At 45.2% G+C, this 26,232-nt stretch overlaps 1 long non-coding RNA gene across 1 annotated transcript in view; it reads right to left on the bottom strand.

Moving 5' to 3' along the window:
- The window catches only part of LOC137372843 (uncharacterized), a 35,431-nt gene extending 29,164 nt beyond the window's left edge, over nucleotides 1-6,267 (bottom strand). The window contains exon 1 of the long non-coding RNA XR_010975508.1: nucleotides 5,849-6,267. This is a non-coding gene — a long non-coding RNA (uncharacterized lncRNA). The remainder of the gene's footprint in view (nucleotides 1-5,848) is intronic.
- Between the last annotated feature and the right edge of the window lie 19,965 nt (nucleotides 6,268-26,232).

The following is a 26,232-nucleotide window of genomic DNA, read 5'->3' as shown; positions in this document are numbered from 1 at the left end:
GTTATTTAATCTCTCCTGCCCTATCAAACACCTTCCCCTTTGTTCTGTCTCCACCCCCTCCCCTTCACTGTCTTAAAACCTAATTCTTTTCTAACCTTTGCCAGTTCTGATGAAAGGTCACAGACCTGAAACGTTAGCTTTGCTTCTCCACAGATGCTGCCAGAGCTGCTGAGTGTTTCCAGCACATTTTGTTTCTGTTTCAGATTTCTAGCATCTGCAGTATTTTGCTTTTACTGATGTTAAACTAACTAGCCTGTAGTTGCTAGGACTGTCCTTACGCCCTTTCTTGAATAAGAGTGTCACATTTGCCACTCTCCAATCCTCTGGCACCTCCCCCATATCTAGGGAAGATTGGAAGGTTATGGCAAGCTCTTCCACAATCTCCAACCCCACTTCCTTTAGCAACCTGGGATACAAGCTATCTGGACCAGGTGATTTCTCCACCCGAAGCAAAGCCAGTCTTTCCAGTACCACCTCCCTCTCAATTTTTACCCTATCCATTGCCTCCACTCTCTCCGCTTCTACCGATATTTTGTCAGATTCCTCTTCCCTAGTAAACACCGATACAAAGTACTCATTAAGTATTCTAACCTTGCCCTGTGCCTCTAAGCATGTGTTACCCTCTTTATCCCTAATAGGCCTCATTCCACCTCTTACTACTTGCTTACTATTTACATGCTGGTAGAAGATTTTTGGGTTCCCTTTAATGTTGACTGCCATTCCATTCTCATGTTCTTTCTTTGCCAGTCTTAATTTCCTCTTCACCTCCCCTTTCAACTTGTTGGGCTGGATTTTATATGCTCGCTGCTGATCTTGCTTGTCGCGGAGCCACCGCGATATTTAGCATGGTGGCTCATTTAAATGGCCAGGGCGGACCGTCCCCCCCCCCGATGATATAGAGAGGGCGTGTAGTCCGTCCCTGGCGACGATGTCAGGCACCACTGCGCAGGCGCCAATGCCATTTTTAAAGGGCTTTGAGTCCTACATTGTATTTACATTTTTAAAGGGAAATGTGTTGTAAACATACAATTTATTGATCTAGACCCTCTCCCACCATCCCCCCCAACAACCATGCATTTAATTCCTTGCCCTCTCCCCCCGCTCAAAATACTTACCTTATGCACCTGACCTTCCCCCCCCCCCCTCCCCACCCCACAAAATTCACGAACTTTAATCTATACCCCTTCTCAGCAACACCTACACTAATCGGAAGAGCTTGACCCTGCTCTGGCATCCCCCCCCCCCCCCCCCACCCACCGCACTGAAATACTTGTGTGCTCCCCCCTCCCCACCAGTGTTACACCTTGGATCTGGCACGGGAGTGCCAGCCACCGGCAATGATAATGGAGTGGAATGGACGACAGAAGTGGGTAAGTAATTAATTCCTTCATGTGCATTTTTTCAACGTGTAAATTTGGCTCCTGTCGCCAAGCAGTGGGGGGGCCGCCACGCGGACTTGCTGCCACCAGCAAATGGGGCTGGGCCTTCCCGGCGTCAGGGAGTGTGGTGGGCCTGTCCCGGAGGCATTTTCTGCCTGCCCCTGCCCACCACGACCCTCGATGTCAAGTCGGCTATAAAATCCAGCCCATTGTATTTGGCCTGGTTCTCACTTGAAGAATTCACCTGACGCGCACCCTCTTTTTTTGTTTCATCGTAATTCCTATCTCCCGTGTCATTCAAGGAGCCCTGTTTTTGGTTCCCTTACCTTTCGCCCTTGTTGGAATGAACCTAGCCTGTACCTGAAGCATCTCTTCCTTAAAGATAACCTATTGTTCTGTTACAGTTTTTCTCGTCAATCTTTGGTTCCATTTTATCCTGACTAGATCCCTTCTCATTGCATTGAAATTAGCCCTGTTTCAATCTAGCCGTTCTACCTTATATCGTTCCTTGCTTTTCTGCATTATGAGTCTAAACCTATAAAACAATGATCACTCTTCCCCAAGTGCTCCCACAGACACTTGGTCCATTTGGCCCACCTCACTTCCCAGCACCAGTTTCAGCAATGCCTCCTTTCTAGTTGGGCCGGGAACATACTGATTAAGGAAGGCCTTGTGAACACATTTCAGAAATTCCTCCCCTCCTTTCCCTTTACTCTGACATTATCCCTATCGATATTTGAATAATTAAAGTGCCCCAATATCACCACTCTATAGTTCTTGCACATCTATGTGATTTTCCTGCAGATATGCGCTCTCTCTCACTATTTGGGGCCAATATAATACCTCTAGTAGCATAACCTTTTTGCTCCTCAACTCTAATCAAATGGACTCTGTTCTTGCCCATTCAAGGACATGCCCGCTTTCCAACACTACAATGTCTTCCCCAATCAGTACTGCCACACCAGCTCCCTTTTTTCCTTCTCTATCTTTTCTGAACACTTTATATCCTTGTATGTTAAGTACCCAGTCCTCACCATTTTTAAGCTATGTTTCCATTATTGCCACTACCTCATATTGCCATACTGCTGTTTGTGTTTGTAGCTCACCAACCTTATTCACCACGCTTTGCACATTTACGTACATGCATTTTCATCATGTCTTTGAATTCCTTGTAGCCCTTCTCAGTCTGCTCCTATCAAATACAGAACTACTCCCATCTGTAGTACTGTCCATTAGTCTCACATTATGCAGCTTATACCTCTTCTATTTCTATATACTGGTGCCCATCCCCCTGCCAATTTAGTATAAACCCTGCCAACCACACTAAACCTCCCCACGGGGACATTGGTCCCAGTCCTGATGAGGTGCAATTCGCCCTTTTTGAATAGGTGCCTTCTGCCCCAGAACTGGTCCCAATGCCCCAAGAATCTGAAGCCCTCCCTCCTGCACCATGCTTCAAGCCATGCATTGATCCTCCCTATCTTCCTATTTCTACTCTCGCTAGCATGTGGCACCAGGAGTAATCCAGAGATTACTACCCTCGAGACCCTACTCTTTAACTTCCTCCCTACCACAACTTCTGACTCACTCTTTTACCCTGGCACCAGGGAGGCAACACACCATGCAGGACTCACGATGACATTTACAGAAATGCCTGGCTGTCCCCCTGACTCTGGAATCACCGACAACAACTGCATTTCTACACTTTGCTGTTCCCTCCTGCACAGTCCCTTGCCCATTGGTGCCAGGGTTTGGACTGCACTACTTCAGGGTATTGTCACTCCCAGCAGTCTCCAATGTTGAATACCTGTTTGAGAGTGGCACACCCCAAAGACTCCTGCACCTTCTGCCTCTTTCTACTCTTCCAGGTGGCCACTCGCTTAGTATCCTGCATTGACAAAATCATTGATTGGAAGCTCGGTCACTTGGGGTGGGATTTACACACCTACTGCAGTTTAAAGGGCTAGACATTGTAATAGGTGTTTTGTGGATTTCAAATATTTGCGGAATGTTTGAGGGACACGGTGCCCTAAGTTTTGAATGGCTGCAGTGGGAATGCTGCTGGTCCAAATTCAGAAGAGCAGGAAGGCCCTGTTTGGTACATGAGCACTCTGCTCTTCAGAAACCAATTTTAACCTCTCTCCTCTAATCCTTCTACCTCTAGATGCGACACAGCTAGGAGGAAAGAAGATCAAAAGGGTCTCTCTGCCAGCACTTCACATCTGTCATCAGTCACCTTGCCCCTATCAAGCTCCAACCTAGAGATATCCATCCAAGAGGCTTCAGAGACTTCTTTTTTTCTTTTTTTCTTTTGGGCCTCCTTATCTCGAGAGACAATGGATACGCGCCTGGAGGTGGTCAGTGGTTTGTGAAGCAGCGCCTGGAGTGGCTATAAAGGCCAATTCTGGAGTGACAGGCTCTTCCACAGGTGCTGCAGAGAAATTTGTTTGTTGGGGCTGTTGCACAGTTGGCTCTCCCCTTGCGCCTCTGTCTTTTTTCCTGCCAACTACTAAGTCTCTTCGACTCGCCACAATTTAGCCCTGTCTTTATGGCTGCCCGCCAGCTCTGGCGAATGCTGGCAACTGACTCCCACGACTTGTGATCAATGTCACACGATTTCATGTCGCGTTTGCAGACGTCTTTATAACGGAGACATGGACGGCCGGTGGGTCTGATACCAGTGGCGAGCTCGCTGTACAATGTGTCTTTGGGGATCCTGCCATCTTCCATGCGGCTCACATGGCCAAGCCATCTCAAGCGCCGCTGACTCAGTAGTGTGTATAAGCTGGGGATGTTGGCCGCTTCAAGGACTTCTGTGTTGGAGAATGTTTGAGGGACACGGTGCCCTAAGTTTTGAATGGCTGCAGTGGGAATGCTGCTGGTCCAAATTCAGAAGAGCAGGAAGGCCCTGTTTGGTACATGAGCACTCTGCTCTTCAGAAACCAATTTTAACCTCTCTCCTCTAATCCTTCTACCTCTAGATGCGACACAGCTAGGAGGAAAGAAGATCAAAAGGGTCTCTCTGCCAGCACTTCACATCTGTCATCAGTCACCTTGCCCCTATCAAGCTCCAACCTAGAGATATCCATCCAAGAGGCTTCAGAGACTATTCAGAGAGGAATGCATGAAGGAAAATATCGCTGCCCAGCGTGATGGGAAACATAGACCCTGGGCTAAAGAACCTTGTGACCTGGATCTTATGGATCCTGCCTTTAAAGAAAAGATACTTGCAGAGCATTAACCATATGTAAATGACCAACGTTGATTGCAGAGCAATCCGTGTGGGAGCACAGAATGACGTAACACTACTTCTCTTCCAGCCTATGGGTGCTGGAGTGTTTTGTCTTTGGTCATTTACATATGGTTAATGCTCTGAAAGTATCTTTTCTTTAAAGACAGATCTACTGTTCTGAAAGAGAACAGCACTATGTCAGTGCATTGCTGCTATGCCACTGATCTGTGAGAAAGCAGACCTAAGGGTATCAATTCAGCTCTGACAGATGGTTCTCTGTAACCATTTACCAAGACCTTTGAAGCTAGAAGAGACAGCACTCCACACTCTGGCATGCCAAGTTCCTATGGCAGCAGTCTGAGAATCCGTGGCAGAAGTCTTCAGGCTTCTGCTGTAATTATCCTGCAGCTGCCACATGCTCCAGGATGGGCTGTCGACCAACAACAGCAAAAATGTATAAAGGTGAAAAATGGGAGCCCCAGAGCAGAAGGTATAAAGGTATATTGTGGAACAGCTATCAGCAGCAAAAACAAAAAAAAACGAATATTTACTAAGAATGAACCCTTTTATAAAAACAGCAGGGCTGTTTCACTTGCCGTCTAGCAATGTGTTTTATGCAGGCACGATTTGCGTCTTGTATTAATGAGGCAATAACGATATAAAATGGGACAGAAGTGTCAGCATAGCATTACTGCCTCATTTAAAAAATCTGTCCATTACAGCGTCAGGTGGAAGTAAACTTGCAAAATTAGGTGACCAAACAAAGTGGGAACTGGCCTACCCAGGTGGTAAAATCCAGTAACCTTTGCTACAAGTGTACAGGTGCAGATCAGGACTGGACTCAACTGTCATCTTTCCCACATTTGAATAGTCCACCAATACTCACTGTCACCAGCTATCTGAAATACCAGATAAATACAGCAGTGGCATCCTTTGGTAAGTCTATATTAAGCTACAGCTCCCATCAAAAGTAGTTAATTAAATTGCATTAATTACTTTAAAAAGAATTGGATAAATACTCAAAGTGCTTTACAGCCAATGAAGTACTTTTAAAGTGTACTCACAGTTGTAATGCAGGAAACATGGCAGTCAATTTTGCGCACAGTAAACTCCCATAAACAGCAATGTGATAATGATCAGGTAATAATATTACCAGATATTAAGAATAGTATCAAAAGCTAAATACTCGAAATATAGACTCTAGAAGCATGTTCAGTTGCTTATTATGTTTACTTACCCTCTTCAGTGCCTTTCCCTGGTAACTTATTCCACAAATCCGTAATCCTTCATAAAAAAAAATGTTCCACTTCGTTTCACTTCTTACTCTTAATGTTTTTAATTTTTAACTTGTACTCCTAGGATTTGAATCCTTCTCAAATTCTTGACAGCCAACAATTTGGATCAATTTTGCCTTTCTCCTTTAAAATCTTGGAAACTTCAACTGGAAAATCTCAAAATCTGCTCTTTTTCAAATTATTTGGTAAAGATGGGTTCATATGAAGGAATATCTTGAAAATTCACATTGTCCCAGTGAACTTAATGGTGCTTTGGATTATAACGATTGCCTTTCACCTCTTGTCCTCTCATAATTGACCTAGAACCCGGAACAGGAGGAAGGAATGAAACCTTCCTTTCTCTTAACTCTAATTGTCCCTAACTGAAATGAGCCAGGCAAATTTGAAATCAGTTCCCAGTAGGCACACACCTACAATGCAAAGCAGTCCATAAGGCTGAAGGGAGCTTTATGCTGCATCTGACTTGTGTGATGCCTGAGCTGAGAGTGCTTGAAGTTGGATACCAGAAATTGATCACTTCCATCCCTCACAATGAAGGGCACAAAAATTCAGCAACATTTTTTGATTTCCTTTGTATGCACGTTCAAAAACTTGACTCTTGTAATTTTCTAGGAATTTGCCTATTTCCTCCCTGCACCATAACTCAATTAATTGCATGACCAGATGCTCTAAAGTCAGAGGTTTCTGGACACAGATCTGCCTGTTACAGGCAGTTGAGAGATGATAGGGATGGCTCCTCCTTTTCCAAATCCTAACTGACCGAAGACAGCGTGTTTAAATCCTGAGTGCTTTAATTGTCAAGAACAGACAAATGACAGGTTTTCTCGTAAGTTTTAAAGAAAGATAAATGTTTGTTATTCAACACCTGTGGAGCAGTGGTTAGCACTGCAGTCTCACAGCTCCAGGGACCCGGATTTGATTCTGGGTACTGCCTGTGTGGAGTTTGCAAGTACTCCCTGTGACTGCGTGGGTTTTCGCCAGGTGCTCCGGTTTCCTCCCACAGCCAAAGACTTGCAGGTGTTAGGTAAATTGGCTGTTGTAAATTGCCCCTAGTATAGGTAGGTGGTAGGGAATATGGGATTACTGTAGGGTTAGTATAAATGGGTGGTTGTTGGTCGGCACAGACTCGGTGGGCCGAAGGGCCTGTTTCAGTGCTGTATCTCTAAATAAATAAATACCTGGAATGTACGCAACTACACCCATTCTCACACTCATACAGATATGTACACACTCAAGAAGAGAGAGATTATAAAGTAACATGCGTTTAGGTCTTGTGAAATGTTGAGTTCTCTGTTGCACCTGCTTTTCCCTGGAGTGAAGACTTGAAGCGATGCAGGCCTGTAATCTTTTCCTTGTTCAATGAAGAAAAAAACATGGGAGATTTAGGAGGATGGATGCACCATTGCAGATTTATTTTGTTATATTCCAGTCAAAGTTCTGTGGCAAAACGCTGGTCCAATTTCTCAGGTGGGGAGTTCAAGACCAATTCCTGTCTCTGCCTGCATTTCGCTTAAAAACTGGTGGTGTTAGATAGGGTCCTGTTCTTTATGATGACATAGATGTTTCTCTCTCTGTCTTTTGTCTGCCCAGAATATACCTTTATTAAAACTGCTTATCAGAAACCTACTTTCTGTCATGTAACTGGAGTTTCTCTTCCATTGAATTCATAAATAGTTTCTGATGGTTAGGCCATTGTCAGACAATGGAGTTCAGGTGTCACTCAATCACATACCATCTATTCTCTGGAGTTCAAGCTTGGAGTCAAAAAGTCTGCCACAGTATTGTTAAGCCAATTGGTTGGAGAGATGCAGCCATAACCATAGCAAAGACTGTTTACATCTTAAGGACTTCTCAAAGATATGTTCAAAAAGATCATTTGTATTTTAATAACTTCTCCAAGACTTGTCCAGACATGAAAATTAGCTCAGGGTTCTTGAGTTTCATGTGTATTGGCAGGAAAGAAAAGGCCACTGATCTCTCAACTCCATTTTGTTTTACAGGAAAAGTGTCCATTTCAGATTTATTTCATAAGCTCATTTTATGGTTCATAAGTGTGTATTGCATGAGCGGGTTACCTCCCCACAAAAAAGGGAAAAAAGAAATTCTTTAATATTTCATATTTTGTATCATAGAAAGAAAGAAAAGCAAAACACATGGTAGCAAACATCTACACGCATTCATTCACATACATTTCTCAGGGTCACGGTCACTAGGCCTTCCACAGCTTGCTGGTGGTACATTATCTGTTTAGATTCTGGACAGAGCTTCTGCAATTACATTGTTTTTCCCAGCAATATGTGTTAAGTTAAACAGCTGTCGGAGTAAACTCCATCTGAACAGCCTGGCGTTGACCTTAAATTTCTCTAGGAAAGTTAGGGGTGTGTGGTCACTGCATATTAATATCTCCCTGTGTTTGTTTTTAATGCAGACCTCAAAATGTTGAAGGGCTAACAGAAGTCCCAAAGCCTCCTTTTCTATTGTGGAATATTTTTGCTGATGCTTATTTAACTTTTTAGAGAAATAGCTAATGGGTCTCTTCATATCTGAGTCATCTTCCTGGAGTAAGACAGCTCCTACTCCTGCATCATTTGTGTCAATAGCCACCTTGAAGGATCTGTTAAAATTTGTGGCTGCTAACATGGGTTCTTTTGTTAAAATAGCCTTCAATTTCTCAAAAACCATCTGGCACAGTTCTGACTACACTATCCAGACATTTTTCTTTTGCAAACCAGTCAACGGTGCAGCTAGGATGCTGAAGTTAGGGACAAATTTACTATAGAATTTGCACATCCCCAGGAATCGCATTATCTCTCTTTTGGTCTTGGGAACGGGGAAAAATCAGGGCTTGTACTTTTGCTGCCCTTGGCAACACGCAGACTTGACCTACAACATGTCCCAGGCAGGTCACTTTAGCCTTAGCGAAGTCACTTTTGGCTAAATTTGTCTCTAAGTTAGCACTTTGTAGACCTTTGAATAACACCCTTAATCGATTTAGGTGGCCATCTCAGGTGTTGCTATAGACCAGCAGGTCATTAAGGTATATGACACAGTTTCTTAAGCCAGCCACCACTTGATTCATCAATCTTTGAAAGGTTGGGACGTTCTTTAAACCAAATGGCATGACTTTGCATTGGAATAGATCATCTGGTGTTATAAAAGTCGTGATTCCTTAGCTTGGGTGGTCATGGGGACTTACCAGTACCCTTTTAATAAATCAATTTTACTCATGTAAGCGGAGTTGCCTAGCCGGTCAGTACAATCTTCAATGCAAGAAATGGGGTGCGAATCAGTTCAGGTCACTCCATTAACTTTTCAACAGTCAATGCAGAGTCTCTTGGAACCATCCGCCTTCAGAACTAATACAATAGGAGAACTTCAGCTGCTTTGACTAGTCCCTGTTAGGTCACTATCTGGCATGTATTGAATCTCCTCTTGGACTTGAGCCAATTTATCGTGACTCAGTTGGTATGGGCTCTGGTTAATAGGTGGTGTTTTCGCTACATCCACATTATGAGTGGTCAAAAAAGTGTGAGCTAGTTTGTCCCTACACACTTCCCAAACTCCCTTAACAATGCTGTTAGGCCTTTCCTCTGCTTATTAGTTAAATAATCAAATACTCTGTCTCGCCTCTCTAAAACTTCTGAAGTTAGTTTCACAGTTAGGGGGTTCAATGTGAGAATTTTCCAGGCTCTCTTCTTCCCCCAGCTCCTCCTCACTATTGTTTCCATCCTTGGTTGTCCCCTGTACCTGGCAGATATTCACTGGTTTGTCTTGGTCCCTATTGTAATATTTCTTCGACATATTAGTGGTTTTAGTGAGCTTAAACATGGATAAATCCCCAAGCCTGGATGAAATGTATCCCAAACTGCTTTGTGAGGCAAGGGAGGAGATTGCAGGGGCTCTGACACAAATTTTCAAATCCTCTCTGGCCACAGGAGAAATGCCAGAGGACTGGAGGACAGTGAATGTGGTACCATTATTCAAGAAGGGTAGTAGGGATAAACCAGGTAACTACAGGCCAGTGAGTCTAACATCAGCGGTAGGGAAACTATTTGAAAACATTCTGAGGGACAGGATTAATCTCCGCTTGGAGAGACAGGGATTAATCAAGGATAGTCGGCATGGCTTTGTCAGGGGGAGATAGTGCCTAACAAATGTGATTGAATTTTTCGAGGAGGTGACTAGATGTGTAGATGAGGGTAAAGCAGTTGATGTAGAATCATAGAGTCATAGAGTTTTACAGCACAGCAATAGGCCCTTCAGCCCAACGCGCCTGCGCCGACCATCAAGAACCTGTCCAAACTAATCCCATTTCCCCGCACTTGGCCCTTAGCCTTGTATGCTATGGCATTTCAAGTGTTCATCTAAATACTTCTTGAATGTTGTGAGTGTTCCAGCCTCTACCACCCCTTCAGGCAGTGTGTTCCAGATTCCAACCACTCTCTGGGTGAAAAAATTCCTCCTCAACTCCCCTCTAAACCTTCTGCCCCTTACCTCAAATCTATACCCCCTAGTTATTGACCTCTCTGCTAAGGGAAAAAGTTTCTTCCTATCTATCCTATCAATGCCCCTCATAATTTTGTATACCTCAATCAGGGTCCCCCTCAGCCTTTCCGCTCCAAGGAAAACAACCCCAGCCTATCCAGTCTGTCTTCATAACTGAAATGCTCCAGCCCAGGCAACGTCCTGGTGAATCTCCTTTGCACCCTCTCCATTGCAATCACACTGTTCCTATAGTGTGGTGACCAGAACTGTACAAAGTACTCCAGCTGTGGTCTAACCAGCGTTTTATATAGTTCCATCATAACCTCCCTGCTCTTATATTCTATGCCTCAGTTAATAAAGGCAAGTATCTCGTAACCACCTTATCTCCCTGTGCTGTGGCCTTCAGTGATATATGGACAAGCACCCCAAGGTCCCTCTGACCCTCTGTACTCCCTAGGGTCCTAGCATCCATTGTATATTCCATTGCCTTGTTCGACCTCCCAAAGTGCAGTCTACATGGACTTCAGTAAGGCTTTTGATAAGGTCCCACATGGGAGATTGGTTAAGAAGGTAAGAGCCCATGTGATCTCGGGCAATTTGGCAAATTGGATCAAAAATTGGTTTAGTGGCAGGAAGCAGAGGGTAATGGTCGAGGGTTGTTTTTGTGATTGGAAGCCTGTGACCAGTGGTGTACTGCAGGGATCGGTGCTGGGACCCTTGCTGTTTGTAGTGTACATTAATGATTTAGATGTGAATATAGGAGGTATGATCAATAAGTTTGCAGATGATACAAAAATTGTTGGCGTTGTAAATAGTGAGAAGGAAAGCCTTAGATTATAGGACAATATAAATGGGGTGGTACGATGGGCAGAGCAGTGGCAAATGGAATTTAATCCTGAGAAGTGTGAGGTGATGCATTTTGAGAGGACTAACAAGGCAAGGGAATATATAATGGATGGTAGGACCCTAGGAAGTAGAGGGTCAGAGGGATCTTGGTGTACTTATCCACAGATCATTGAAGGCAGCAGCACAGGTAGATAAGGTGGTTAGGAAGGCATATGGGATACTTGCCTTTATTAGTCGAGGCATAGAATATAAGAGCAGGGAGGTTATGATGGAGCTGTATAAAATGCGAGTTAGGCCACAGCTGGAGTACTGTGTACTGTTCTGGTCGACACACTATAGGAAGGATGTGATTGCAATGGAGAGGGTGCAAAGGAGATTCACCAGTATGTTGCCTGGGCTGGAGAATTTTAGCTATGAAGAGAGACTGGATAGGCTAGGGTTGTTTTCCTTAGAGCAGAGAAGGATGAGGGGGGACCTGATTGAGGTATCCAAAATTATGAGGGGCATAGATAGGGTAGATAGGAAGAAACTTTTTCATTTAGCGGAGGTGTCAATAACCAGGGTGCATAGATTTAAGGTAAGGGGCAGGAGGTTTAAAGGGGATTTGAGAAAACATTTTCATCCAGATAGTGGTTGGAATCTGGAACACACTGCTTGAAGGGGTGGTAGAGGCAGGTACCCTCACAACATTTAAGAAGTATTTAGATGAGCACTTGAAATGCCATAGCATACAAGTCTATGGGCAAAGTGCTGGAAAATGGGATTAGAATAGATAGGTGCTTGATGGCTGGCACAGACACAATGGGCTGAAGGGCCTGTTTCTGTGCTGTCTAACTCTATGATTCTATGACTGTATTTTTATGTGGCATAGCCGTTGTTTCTTTCTCCAGTCTGGGGTGTTAATCTGGTAATTGACCTAACTGATCTTTTTCCCCACGCAGTATGGGCCACTAAACCAGGCTTTAAGGGGGTCATCCTGTAACGGCAACAGTACCAGGACGACCCCCTGGTTTGAATGTCCGAGCCTCAGGATGTCTGTTTGCCTGCCTTTTCAAGATCTTCTGGGAGGCTTTAAGGTGTTCTTTAGCCACAGCACATACTTTAAGGAGTCACTCACGAAAGGCTGATACATAATTCAGCAACAAGGTTTCCTCCCTCTGATCCAGAAATTTTTCTTTGATCCGCTTAAGGGGGCCTCTTACCTCATGCCCATAGACCAGTTCAAACAGACTGAAGACCGTCCATTCATTGGGTGAATCCCTAGTGGTGAATAGCAGAAAAACTAACCCCTTGTCTCAATTGTGGGGGTACTCACAGCAGTAGGCTCTGATCATGATTTTCAGGGTTTGGTGATACCGTTCCACAGCCCCCTGTGACTGTGGGCGGTATGCCGAGGATTTTAGCTGTTCGATGCCAAGGCTTTGAATAATCTCTTGGAATATCCAGGAGATAAAATTTGATTCTTGATCTGATTGGATCTTTTTAGGCAGTGTTACAAAAGTGCTTCCATTTTTTTAATATTTTATTTTTTTGAGGACTTGTGGTAAAACTGAAAAGATTCCATGGATGTGTTTTTTTTTACCAAGTTCACTGAAAGAACACTTGAGATGTTGTTTGAAAACAACCTGTGCTGGAAATCATGTGCTTTAAGCTCAATAAATAACAAAAACCTTGGTGACCTGGGGAAGATGTTTACAGAGAAGTCACATATCGAACATAGGAACATACATACAAACATACGAATTAGAAGCAGAAGGCCCCTTTAGCCTGCTCCACCATTCAATAACATCATGGCTGATCTGTTTGTGTCTCAAATTCAACACTCCCATCTACCCCTGATAACCTTTGATTCCCTTGCCTAACAAGAATCTATCTACCCCCGCCTTAAAATTATTCAATGACCTTGCATCCACCACCTTCTGAGGAAGAGCGTTCCAAAGTCGCACAACCCTCTGAGAGAAAAAATGTCTCCTCATCTCTGTGCTAAAAGGGCAACGCCTAATTTTAAAACACTGCCCCCTAGTTCTGGACTCCCCCACAAGAGGAAACGTCCTCTCCACATCCACCATGTCAAGACCGTTCAGGATCTTATATACCTCAATAAAGTCTCCCCTCACTCTTCTAAACTCCAGTGAAAACAAGCCCAGTCTGTCCAACCTTTCCTCATAAGACAACCCACTCATTCTAGGTATCAATCTAGTAAACCTCCTCTGAACCACCTCCAACGCATTCACATCCATCCTTGAATAAGGAGACCAAAACTGCACACAGTATTCAAGATGTGGTCTTACCAATGCCCTGTATAACTGAAGCATAACATCCTTACTTTTATTTTCAATTTCTCTTGTAATAATGGATAGCATTGCATTAGCCTTCTTTATTACTTCTTTCAAACACTCCTTTCAGGTGAAGCAGTGAGTTACTTGTACTTCTTTCAATTTAGTATACTGTATTTGCTGTTCACCATGTGGTTTCCTCTACACTGGGGAGACCAAACACAGATTGGGTGACCGCTTTGCAGAACACCTCCGTTCAGTCTGAAAGCATGACCCCGAATTTCCAGTTGCTTGCCATTTCAACACCCTGCTGCTCTCATGCCCACATATCTGTCCTGGGTTTACTGCAATGTTCCAGTGAACATCAACTCAAGCTCGAGGAACAGCCGCTCATTTACTCATTAGGCATGCTACAGCCTGCCGGACTAAACATTGAGTTCAATAATTTCAGAGCACGACAGCCCACACCTTTTTATTTTCAATTTTTTTTCTTTTTTCTTTTCTCTTTTTCTTTTCTTTTATTTCAGTTTGTTTCATCATTCATTTTTCTTACCATGTGCCTACCCACTGTTTTTTTCATGTTTGTGCTTTGGGCCAGAGCTGTTCATTTTTCTGTCCATTAACACCCTCTCTGTACTAACACTTTGTCTTTCAACACACCATTAACATACCGTTTGCCTTTTCTCCATGACCTTCTGGTCAGTTATTCTTTGTGACCCTGTCCTATCAACACCTTGCCCTTTGTTGTCTCTTGCCCCAGCCCCGCTTTATTTGCTTAAAACCTATGACATTTCTAACCTTTGCCGGTTCTGATGAAGAGTCACTGACCTGAAATGTTAACTCTTCTTCTCTCTCCACAGATGCTGCCAGACCTGCTGAGTATTTCTAGCATTTCTTGTTTTTATTTCAGATTTCCAGCATCTGCAGCATTTTGCTTTTATTTCTTTATTACTTGCTGTACCTGTAAACTAACTTTTTGTGACTCATGCACTAGAACACCTAGATCCCTCTGCACCTCGGAGTTCTGCAGTCGTTAGCCGTTTAAGTAATACTCTGCTTTTTTATTCTTCCTGCCAAAGTGAAGAACTTTACATTTTCCCACATTATATTCCATCTGCCCGATTTTTGCCCACTTGCTCAACCTATCTATATTGGTCTGCAAGTTCCCTATATCCTCTTCACAATATATTTTCCTACCTATCTTTGTGATATCTGTAAATTTAGCTGCCATGCCATTGCTCCCCTCGTCTAAGTCATTGATATAAATTGTAAAATTTGAGGCCCCAGCACAGACCCCTGCGGGACTCCACTCGTCACGTCCTGCCAATCAGAAAAGGACCCATTTATGCATACTCTCTGTTTTCTGCCAATCTTCTATCCATGCTAATATGTTACCCACTACACCATGAGCATCTTATTTGTGCAATAACCTTTTATGTGGCACCTCGCCAAATACCTTCTGGAAATCCAAGTACAGTACGTCAATGGGCTCCCCTTTAGCCACGGCAAATATTACTCCTTCAAACAACTCCAATAAATTAGTTAAACATGATCTCCCTTTCACAAAACCATGCTGACTATTCCCAATTACCTTGAGTTTTTCTAAGTGCCCAGCTATATCTTAATGATCGATTTTAACACCTTTCCCATGACAGGCTTCAAGCTAACTGGCCTATAGTTACCTGTTTTCTGCCTCCCCCCCACTTCTTGAATAGAGGGGTTATATTTGCTACTTTCCAGTCTGATGGAACCTTTCCAGAATCTAACGAATTTTGAAAAATTAACACTAGCGCATCTACTACCTCATTAGCCGCCTCTTTTAAGACACTAGGATGAAGCCCATCATTACCTGGGGTCTTGTCAGCCTGCAGCTCCATCAAGGTTCATGGAGGTCAGGAGGTTGATTTTCTGTTGGGATGTGAAATGTTTTGAAGGCAGTTGATGTTTTGCCTGTCAAGGAACAAGAATCCACCCAGCTCACCTCTTTGAAGAAACCCTGCACAGATCCAGTTTGGGACAGCTAAAATCTCTGGTGCTGCATCTCTCCTGAGAAGCTGGAAAAACCTGCCAGGTTAATTCTTAACACAGCCTGAAAAGAACTGCTTTAGAAAAGATCTTGTCTCCATATACCCAGACGCCAGATCAAAAGGGAAAACTGTCTTCCTTCCACATCTCTTTTTTCTTCAAGAATTGGTAAGTATTTGGCCAAAGTATTTTTTGTCCTTTTTTGTAACGGATATCTGCAGAGGAAATTTCTGTATTTTCTTTTGTGTGTGTGTGAGAGAGAGAGAGAGAGAGACAGAGAGTGTGTATGAGGGGAACTTAAAAAGGGAACTTCCATATTTCAATCTGTGTGTAATGCTTTGCTTCATTACTGGATAAGTCTTGTTTGATAATAAACTGTTAATTTTGTTGTTTATTGAAGAAACCTGGTTGGTGTATTTTATTCTGGGATAAAGGGTACAGTATATGATTGACCACATTGATAACTGGGTAAACATTTTTAAAATACATGTTATGACCAACAGAGAAGTGGGACTCTGTCATAACAGCAGTCTCTAACGGGTAAAAAATGGGTCAGCCCCTTGACCATGGCTTTTGTTGTGATTTTTCTTAGGGGAATGGCCTCTGGGAATTGGGTGGCCAGGTCCATTATAGTTAAGAGATATTGAGAACCTGTCCTAGTTCTAGGTAAGGGTCCCACACAATCTACCAGAACTCTGCTAACGGTTTTGTCAAACAGGTATTAGTGGGCTTGATTGCAGGTTGCCATTTCTCAACAACCTGACAGGTATGACAGGTCCTACAGAGTTTAGTCACATCATTGTGGGGGTGAGGCCAATGAAAGTGCTGGCTTATCTGGGCCTGGGTCCTTTGGGTACCCATGTGCCCAGTCTTATGATGTCCAGGGGTCTTTTGCTGTCTTTACCTGGTCTTATTGTAACAGGGTTTTATTTTTAAAACTCACTGTGTTTTGAACTCCCCTTTGTGTGAACCCTTGTTCACTGTTTCCAATTATCAGGAAAATAACTGAGCACAAACAGGCTTTCTTTGGTTTAAAGCAGAAAGAGGAAATTTATTAAAACCTTACAACTTAAACTCTAATACGGTTCACACCTACCGATATACAATACGCTCACACTAGCATGCACATGCGATATAAACGTGCAGATAGGAATAGAAAAGAACAGAAGAAAAGATAAGTAGCACAGTTTGAGGCAATATCTTGTTACTGTTTCTCGAGCTTGCTGTAGTCCTTGATTGAAGATATGGTCTTGCAGTTAGTTAGGGCCCAGTATTAGTCTTAAACCTTGTGAAAACACTTGAAACTAAAAGAGAGAAAGATTGCCTACATGAACAAGATTCAGTTCTGTGGGAAGAGGTGAAGCAGGCAGACAGGAGAGGCTGTAATTCTTGCCTCAGTTCCAGGAGAGGTGTTTACTGCATGAGCACACGGCTTTGTCTCTGACCTCAAATCCCTTTGTTAGGAGTTCAAATTCAAAAAACTCTCAGGGTGCTCCTTTGTTGGAAGTTCAAATCCAAAAGCTCCAGCCAGCTAGACATGTGACTAGAACTGGTTTGACCACTTCTGTGAATCGGAGAAACAGGGACTGGTTCCCTTTGTTTCCACATTGTCTTGCATTATGCAAATGTCCTTCCAGTCAAAGATTGCAATTTTTTAGGTTTTAATGTTCATGTGGTGAAATAATGTGTGCCTCAGACATGGCAGGTGGCGTTTGCCTGACACCAGTCATTGGGATTTCATAGGCAATCCTCAATATTTCCCTACCATAGCCAAGTAGAACTAAAATTAGGTGGGCCACTGTCCACTCCTCCTTTGAAGGTCACCGAGGAGGTCTCCACTTTCTCATCAATACCCCGTTTTTTTAAGTAATAGCATTCAGGAACCCCTTCTGCCTCTGCCTCAGAACAGGCAGTCTCAGCTATTCTTTTTAAGTCGGGGTCTGCTTGCCAAGCCTCAATCAAGGAGGATCTGCTGAATACCTCCTTCTCCTCTCCTAAGTCCCCGCAAAAAAGTTTTGACCAGCCAGACCTCTGGATCATCTGTCTGAATTACTGGCACTACTCTCTCTAGCGAAGCTCACTGAGCCATGGACCCAATCACTAATATAAAAACAAAAAATGCTGGAACCACTCAGCAGGTCTGGCAGCATCTGTGGAAAGAGAAGCAGAGTTAACGTTTCGGGTCAGTGACCCTTCTTCGGAACTCAACCGGCTCCGACCCAATCACTACGCAGTCCGGGAATATTCTCGGGACTTCCTCCTGTAATTGCTCCATCTCCCTGGCTTCATTTGGCTTGTCTATGACTGTCGGGGAGGTTATCACTCTACCCCCAGCCAAATCATTGCCCCACAGCAAATTCCTGTGTTGTAGCTTCACACCTCATTTTGAGGTATGCCTGGTGCTACTCCTGGCATGCCCTCCTGCACTCTTCACTGAACAAGGGTTGGTTCCCCCGGTTTGACGGTAATGGTAGAGTGGGCGGGGGGGAGGTTACAGATTGTGGTTGAGTACAATTCTGCTGCTGCTGATGGCCCACAGCACCTCATGGATGCCCAGTTATCTGTTCGAAATCTATCCCATTTAGCACAGTGGTAGTGCCACACAACACAATGGAGGGTAATCTCAATGTGGAGACGGGGCATCATCTCCACAAGGACTGTGCGGTGGTAACTCCTGTTAATACTGTCATGGAAAGTTGCATCTGCGGCGGACAGATTGGTGAGGACGAGGTCAAGTATGTTTTTCCCTCACCACCTGCCGCAGACCCAGTCCAGTAGATATGTCCTTTAGGACTCGGCCAGCAGTGGTGCTATCGAGCCACTCTCCGTGATGGACTTTGAAGTCCCCCACCCAGAGTTCAGTCTGCACCCTTGCTGTCCACAGTGCTTCCTCCAAGTGGTGATCAACATGGAGGAGTACTGATTCATCAGCTGAGGGAGGGTGGTAGGTGGTAATCAGCAGGAAGTTTCCTTGCCCATGTTTTCCCTGATGCCATGAGACTTCATGGGGTCCAGAGTCGATGTTGAGGACTCCCAGGGCAATTCCCTCCCTACTGTATACCACTGTGCCGCCAGCTCTTCTGGGTCTGTCCTGCCGGTGGGACAGGACATACCCGGGGATGGTGATGGCAGTGTCTGGCACATTGTCAAGTATTATTCTGTAAGTATGACTATGTCAGGCTGTTCCTTGACTAGTCTGTGGGACAGCTCTCCCAACTTTGGCATAAGCCCCCAGATGCTCGTAAGGAGGACTTTGCAGGGTCGACAGTGCTGGGTTTGCTGTTGTCGTTTCCGGTGCCGAGGTCGATGCCGGGTGGTCTGTCCGGTTTCATTCCTTTTTATTGACTTCGTAGCAGTTAGATACAACTGAGTGGCTTGCTAGGCCATTTACAGAGGGCATTTAAAAGTCAATCACATTGTTGTGGGTCTGGAGTCACATGTAGGCCAGACCAGGTAAGGACAATAGATTACTTTCCCTGAAGAACATTAGAGAACCAGATGGGTTTTTACAACAATCGACAATGGTTTCATGGCCATAATTAGACTAACTTTTAATTCCAGATTTATTAAGTAAATTCAAATTCCACCTTCTGCTGTGGTGGGATTTGAACCCATGCCGCCAGAGAAATATCCTGGCTTTCTGGGCTACTCGTCCAGTGACAATACCACAACACCACAACCTCCTCCTGGTTCAATGAAGAGTGCAGGAGGGCATGCCAGGAGCAGCACGAGGCATACCTCAAAATGAGGTATCAAACCTGGTGAAGCTACAACACAGGACTACTTGCATGCCAAACTGCGTAGGCAGCATCCGATAGACAGAGCTAAGTGATCCCATAACCAACGGATCAGAGCTAAGCTCTGCAGTCCTGCCACATCCAGCCATGAGTGGTGGTGGATAATTAAACAACTAACTGGAGGAGGTGGCTCCACAAATATTCCCATCCTCAATGATGGGGGAGCCCAGCACATCAGTGCGAAAGATAAGGCTGAAGCATTTGCTGCCCAATTAGAGGGCTAGCAGTCTCAGCAGCACCAGTGTTGGCCATTGCTGGGGCTGCACCTGCAGGATGAGGGCACATTGATGGTAGTGCGCCCTTGAAGACAGATAAGTGGGTTTGGGGACACTGGGTCACTGAGGGCAGGTGGCGCCATTCCACGGGGGTGGCCATTGCTGCCAGGAGGCACTTCGCGGGTCATGGTGTGGTCAAAAAGGAGGCCCCCGCCCATCACCCTGCCTGGAGCTCGCTGGGAGGTTGCCAGGTTGCACTGGACAGTCTCCCTAGGCTGTGGCAGGCCTTCCTAGGCCGCTGGCAAAATCCCCAGGGAGGCAGGAAGAGGCCCTTAATTCCCCACTTAAATGGCTCAATTGGGGTCCAGGCAGGTGGCACATCTGACAGTTTTCCCACCACTGGCAAAATGGAATGGAAGCGAGATGATGTTAGGCACGCTCCCCCAACACATTCCCACACCATTTTGCCAGCCTAACAACCACTCAGCCCATTGCCAAGGGACTGGTAAAATGCCAGCCAATGTGTTTTGTCAGAACTAAGCTTCTAGAGAAAAGCTTAGGTCATTTAACTCTTGCAATGCCTGATCCCTCAAAATACGCTCAAATGTCCATATTCTTACAAGGTCAGAGGGCAATATGATTGGCAAAAACCGTCAGTGGGATAAGGAGCCTATTTATCATGCCCTAGTTAAGAGGGAAGGTTGCTGGCCTAATGTCAGACCCAGAGTCATAGAGTCATAGAGAGATACAGCACTGAAACAGGCCCTTCGGCCCACCTGGTCCGCGCCGACCATCAACCACCCATTTATACTCATCCTACATTAAGCCCATTTTCCCTCTCACATCCCCACCTTCCCTCAATTCTTCTACCACCTACCTACACTAGGGGCAATTTACCATGGCCAATTTACTTATCAACCTGCAAGTCTTTGGCATGTGGGAGGAAACCGGAGCACCCGGAGGAAACCCACGCAGTCACAGAGAGAACCTGCAAACTCCGCACAGGCAGCACCCAGAACCAAACCTCATTCAACACCGCTCTATAAACAGTCACTAGACAGTCATGAGATGCTCCTAGGGAAACTCTAGGCTGAATTTTCAGCATGAAAGTGATCTGCCCACTCAATCTCCATCTGCACAATAGCATTAGTGCTGATCACACCATAGTTTTCAGTTTTGGTTGAAATTGAAGATTGCAGGTGAGCTCCAGACATTGTGAATTACTGTTGCGGGCAGGAAATAATGGCTGACAGCAGCTTAAAGGGGGCCACCATACATTCATGGAACTGAAAAATGTCTTTATGTAGAAATGTTGAGAAGATTGCTACAAGGTACTGAAGGGCTCCACTTAGTACAAAAATAAGGAAGTCTTGCTACAGTTGTATAGGGCTTTGGTGAGACTACATCTGGACTACTGTGTGCAGTTTTGGTTTCCATATCTAAGGAAGGATATACTTGCATTTGAGGTAGTACAGCGAAGTTTCGCTAGATTCGATCCTGGGATGAGAGGGTTCCTGGAATTCTTTCCCTCAGAGGGCTGTGGACGCTTCCTAGCTGAGTATATTCAAGGCTCAGATAGACAGATTTTTGGTCTCTCAAGGAATCAAGGGATATGGGGAGCAGGTAGGAAAGTGGAGTTGAGGCAGAAGATCATCCATGATTGTACTGAACGGCAGAGTTTGCTCAAGGTGTCACATAATCTACTACTGCTCCTATTTCTTATGTTCTGTTCATGAAATACTGGTTCAGAAGAGAGTCTTTGTTTGGAAATGACTAAAGGAGGACCCAAGAAACCCTTCAGCAGAAAGGTAGGTGCACAGCCACTCAATGCTGCAAAAAGTTTAATCTGGCAAGGATATAGGGCCCTGCACTGCCTTTCGTAAATGTGTTGAAGTGCTTAAGTAAGTTACCATCAATGGCCATGCCCATCCTTCAGTCATACTTTTATCTACATTCTCATCATTAATATATCATAGAATATCATTGCTTGTTCCATTTACCTATCAGCACACCCAATATGGGTATGGTCTCAATGCTGATAACTGAGTTTCACTGCATGTCATTGGAACAAAAGATCTTTCTCACTTATTGATTCCCTTCTTCTAGAAGATAGTCCATAATAGCCAAGAGATTGGTGACAAGCGGCAAGTTACAAACCTTTATCATCTAATACCCTATGAAGAGGAAATTGTGCAAATCTGGAGATAGAAGCCATACAGGGCATTGAAGATGACACAGTAGATGTGTATGTATGAACTGAGGGTTTCATATGCTGCTTCTCTTCCTATTGTACCCTGCATTAATTGTCAGTGCAACATATTATGCACCCCTCATCCCACCTTCTGCTGAAAAATGTCAGTTCTATTCTTTAAGACAGCATTCTAACCTCTCAACTGCTGGGAAAGGTTCTGTAAGTGATGGTATGTTAGTGATGGAAAGACAGAGAGGGTTTTTTAAAATATTCATTTGTGGGATGCGGGCATTGCTGGCCAGGCCAGCATTTATTGCCCATCCCTAATTGCCCTTGAGAAGGTGGTGATCTTGAACCACTGCAGTCTGTGTGATGTAGGTACGTAGACCCACAGTGCTGTTAGGGAGGGAGTTCCAAGATTTTGACCCAATGACCGTGAAGGAACAGCAATATAGTTCCAAGTCAGGATGGTGTGTGGCTTGGAGGGGAACTTGCAGGTGGTGGTGTTCCCATGCATCTGCTGCCCTTGTTCTTCTAAGTGGTAGAGGTCGTGGGTTTGGAAGGTGCTGTCAAAGGAGCCTTGATGCATTGCTGCAATGCATCTTGTACATTGTACACATTGCTGCCACTGTACACTGGTAGTGGAGGGAGTGTTGATCAAGCGGGCTGCTTAGTCCTGGATGGTGTTGAGCTTCTTGAATGTTGTTGGAGCTGCACTCATCCAGGCAAGTGGAGAGTATTCTATCACACTCCTGACTTGTGCCTTGTAGATGGTGGACAGGCTTTGCGGAGACAGGAAGTGCCTTACTCGCTGCAAAATTCCCAGCCTCTGACCTACTCTTGTAACCACAGTATGTATATGGCTGGTCTAGTTAAGTTTCTAGATGCTGATGGTGGGGCATTCAGCGATGGTCATGCCATTGAATGTCAAGGGGAGATGGTTAGATTCTCTCTTGTTGGAGGTGGTCATTGCCTGGCACTTGTGTGGCATGAATGTTACTTGCTACTTATTAGGCCAAGCCTGAATGTTTTCCAGGTCTTGCTGCATATGGTCACTGATTGCTTCAGTATCTGAGGAGTCGTGAATGCTACTGAACATTATGAAAACATTAGCAAACATCCTCACTTCTGACCTTATGTTGGAAGGAAGGTAATTAATGATGCAGCTGAAGATGGTTGGCTTAAGGCACTAAAATGAGGAAATCCTGCAGTGATGTTCTGGGGCTGAGATGATTGGCCTTTGAGTTAGGTATGACTCCAACCAGTGGAGAGTTTTGCCCCATTCCCATTGACTTCATTTTGTGAAGGCTCCTTGATGCCACACTCACTCAAATGCTGCCTTGATATCAAGGGCAGTCCCTCTCACCTCATCTCTGGACTTCAGCTTTTTTGTTCATGTAAGGCTGTAATGAGGTATGGAGCCAAGTGGCCCTAGCTAAAGCCAAACTGAGTATTGGTGAGCAGGTTATTGGTAAGTGCTGCTTGACAGCACTATCAATGACTCCTTCCATCACTTTGCTGATGATTGAGAGTAGACTGATGGGGTGGTAATTGGCTGGATTGGATTTTTCCTGGTTTTTGTGCACAGGATATACCTAGAACATAGAACATAGAACAGTACAGCACAGTACAGGCCCTTCGGCCCACGATGTTGTGCCGACCCTTTAACCTACTCTAAGATCAAACTACCTACATACCCCTCATTCTACTATCATCCATGTACCTATCCAAGAGTCGCTTAAATGTCCCTAATGTATCTGTAGTGGGCAACTTTCCATATTGCCAGATAGATGCCAGTGTTGTAGCTGTACTGGAACAGCTTGGCTTGGGGTGTGGATTGTTCTGGAGAAGAAGTCTTCAGTGCTATTGCTGGGATGTTGTCAGGGCCCATAGCCTTTGCAGTATCCAGCGTCTTCAGCCATTTTTAATATCATGTGAAGTAAATCGAATTGGCTGAAGACTGGCATCTGTGATACTGGGCATCTCAGGAATAGGCCAAGATGGATCATTCACTAGGCACAAGGAGCAGAGACCCAAAGATAGAAAGTACAATCTCATCTTGGCTGTAAGACACCTTGGTACCACAATGATACAGGAGGATTTAACTTGAATACTTTTTGGGTGCTTCAGCCTTGTAACCTGCTCACTGATGTCTATAGCATGCTGCTTCTGCTGTTTAGCATGCACATAGTCTCATGTTGTAGCTTCACCAGGTATTTTTAGGTACGCCTGGTGCTGCTCCCGGCATGCTCTCCTGCACTCTTCATTGAACCAGGGTTGATCCCCTGGCTAGATGGTAATGGTAGAGTGAGGGATATGCCGAGCCATGAGGTTACGGATTGTGGTTGAATACAATTCTGCTGCTGCTGATGGTCCACCCCACCTCATGGATGCCCAGTTTTAAGCTGCTAGATTTGTTCGAAATCTATCCCATTTAGCATGGTGATAGCGCGATACAGCACGATGGAGTGTGTCCTCAATGTTAAGTAGGTTCCCTCACCAGATGCCGTAGGCCCAGTCTGGCAGATATGTCCTTCAGGACTTGGTCAGCTCGGTCAGTAGTGATGCTACTGAGCCACTCTTGGTGATGGACATTGAAGTCCCCCTCCCAGAGTACATTCCATTCCCTTGCTACCCTCAGTGCTTCTTCCAAGTGGTGTTCAACATGGAGGAGTACTGATTCATCAGCTGAGGGAGGGCGGTAGATGACAATCAGCAGCAGGCTTCATCATGAAGTGTCAGCAACCTGAACTTGTAACTCTGTTTCTCTCTCCACAGATATTGTCAGACCTGCTGAATATTTCCAACATTAACTCTTTTTATTTCCGATTTCCAGCATCTGCAGTATCTTGCTTTTGTAGGAGGGTTCCTTGCCCATGTTTGACCTGATGCCATGAGACTTCATGAGGTCTGCAGTCAATGTTGAGGACTCCCAGACCCACTCCGTCCAGACTGTATACCACTATGCCACCCCCTCTGGTGTGTCTGTCCTGATGGTGGGACTGGACATATCCAAGGATGGTGATGGAAGAGTCTGGGACATGGGCTTAAGTTATGATTCAGTGATTATGACTATGTCAGGCTACTGCTTGATGGTCTGTGGGACAGCTCTCCCAATTTTAGCACAAGTCCCCAGATGTTAGTGAGGAGGACTTTGCAGGGTCAACTGGGCAGGGTGTGCCATTGTTGTTGTTGTTTCTGGTGCTGAGGTCGATGCCAGGTGGTTCGTCCGGTTTTATTCTTTGACTATGCAGTGTCAACATGGTAGTCAAGTTAAATCCTCCTGTATCATTGTGGTACCAAGGTGTCTATCTTTCTATCTTTGGACTTCTGCTCCTCATGCACATGGTGTTAGGAGCACTGCTAAACTGCATTGTAAGGGTGAGTGCCTTATGTCTCTGGTGCAGCTTCTGTTCCTCCTCTTCCTCTTCCAGGAATTTAAGTTACACAGGAAGTCCCAATGGAAAACCCACTATATTCCCTATTCTGAAAAAAGAGGTAAGTAGCCCCATGGCAAATGTCAGGGAGGGAGCTGGTAAAGTACCTAGCAGGAGCAGGCAAAGCCAAAATCAGAATTGGCAGAGATATTGGCCAGAATTTTACAGCCCCCTGCAGGAGCAGGCTGGAGGTGGGGTTGGGGGGGTGGGGGTGGGTGGCAGGTGGGGGTGCGTCGTAAAATTGAGTGGGAGATAGGGGGTGCCATTCCCAACGGCTTCCCGCTCACACTGCAAGTTTACAATGGGCAGCGGCGGTGAGAAACAGCCCACCTGCCCCAGGCCAATTAAGGCCCTTTAGTGGCCAATTAACTGCCACTTAAGAGCCTCCTCATACCAGCAGTGGGGGGTGGGGGTGGCTCAGGACACCGAGGAGGCCATTCAGTAAAACCTGGCGGCCTCCTTGTGGGCTGGAGGGCCTCCCTGATCGGGCACTCTGTACCCCACAGAGGGCTCCCCCAGGGCCCAACCACTCCCACTACACTACACTACATTAATCCCCACCCACCACAACTGACCCCCCTTGCCTCGCTGGAGTCCGACCGATTGTCTCTGGCGAGGCCCCACACGCTTACCCTTTTTCCAGGGCCGATGTCCCTTTCACTCCTCTCCCTGGCTACAGTCCGAGCAGTTGCCACCGCTCCTGGCGTTGTTGGGACGGAGAGCTGCTAGCTCTCTGATTGGCCAGCAGCTCTCTAAGGCGGGATTTCCTGCCTCAGAGGGGCAGAAGTCTGGCCCAAGGCAAATTAAGGACCTGGGCCATGTAAAATCATAGCGTGACACACAGGCCCGGCGGAGATGGGCTCGCCCCCAACTTTCTGGCTGGTGGATGGGGCCTCCTGCCCAAATTCCAGCCATAAGATTTCAGGAAGCCTTAAATTACCTGTGTTTGGATTTCTAAGTTTACCCTTTGTCCATAATCTAACAACTGAGAATACCTATAGTATTCTTTTAGCAGCGTCTGTGAAGACCAAAAAAGAGTAAACATTTCAGGTTG

The sequence above is a fragment of the Heterodontus francisci genome, chromosome 8 (assembly GCF_036365525.1).
Source record: "Heterodontus francisci isolate sHetFra1 chromosome 8, sHetFra1.hap1, whole genome shotgun sequence".
NCBI classification, from domain to species: Eukaryota; Metazoa; Chordata; class Chondrichthyes; order Heterodontiformes; family Heterodontidae; genus Heterodontus; species Heterodontus francisci.
Note: the sequence above shows the minus strand (reverse complement) of the source record. Positions and strands in the feature narration are given on the sequence as shown.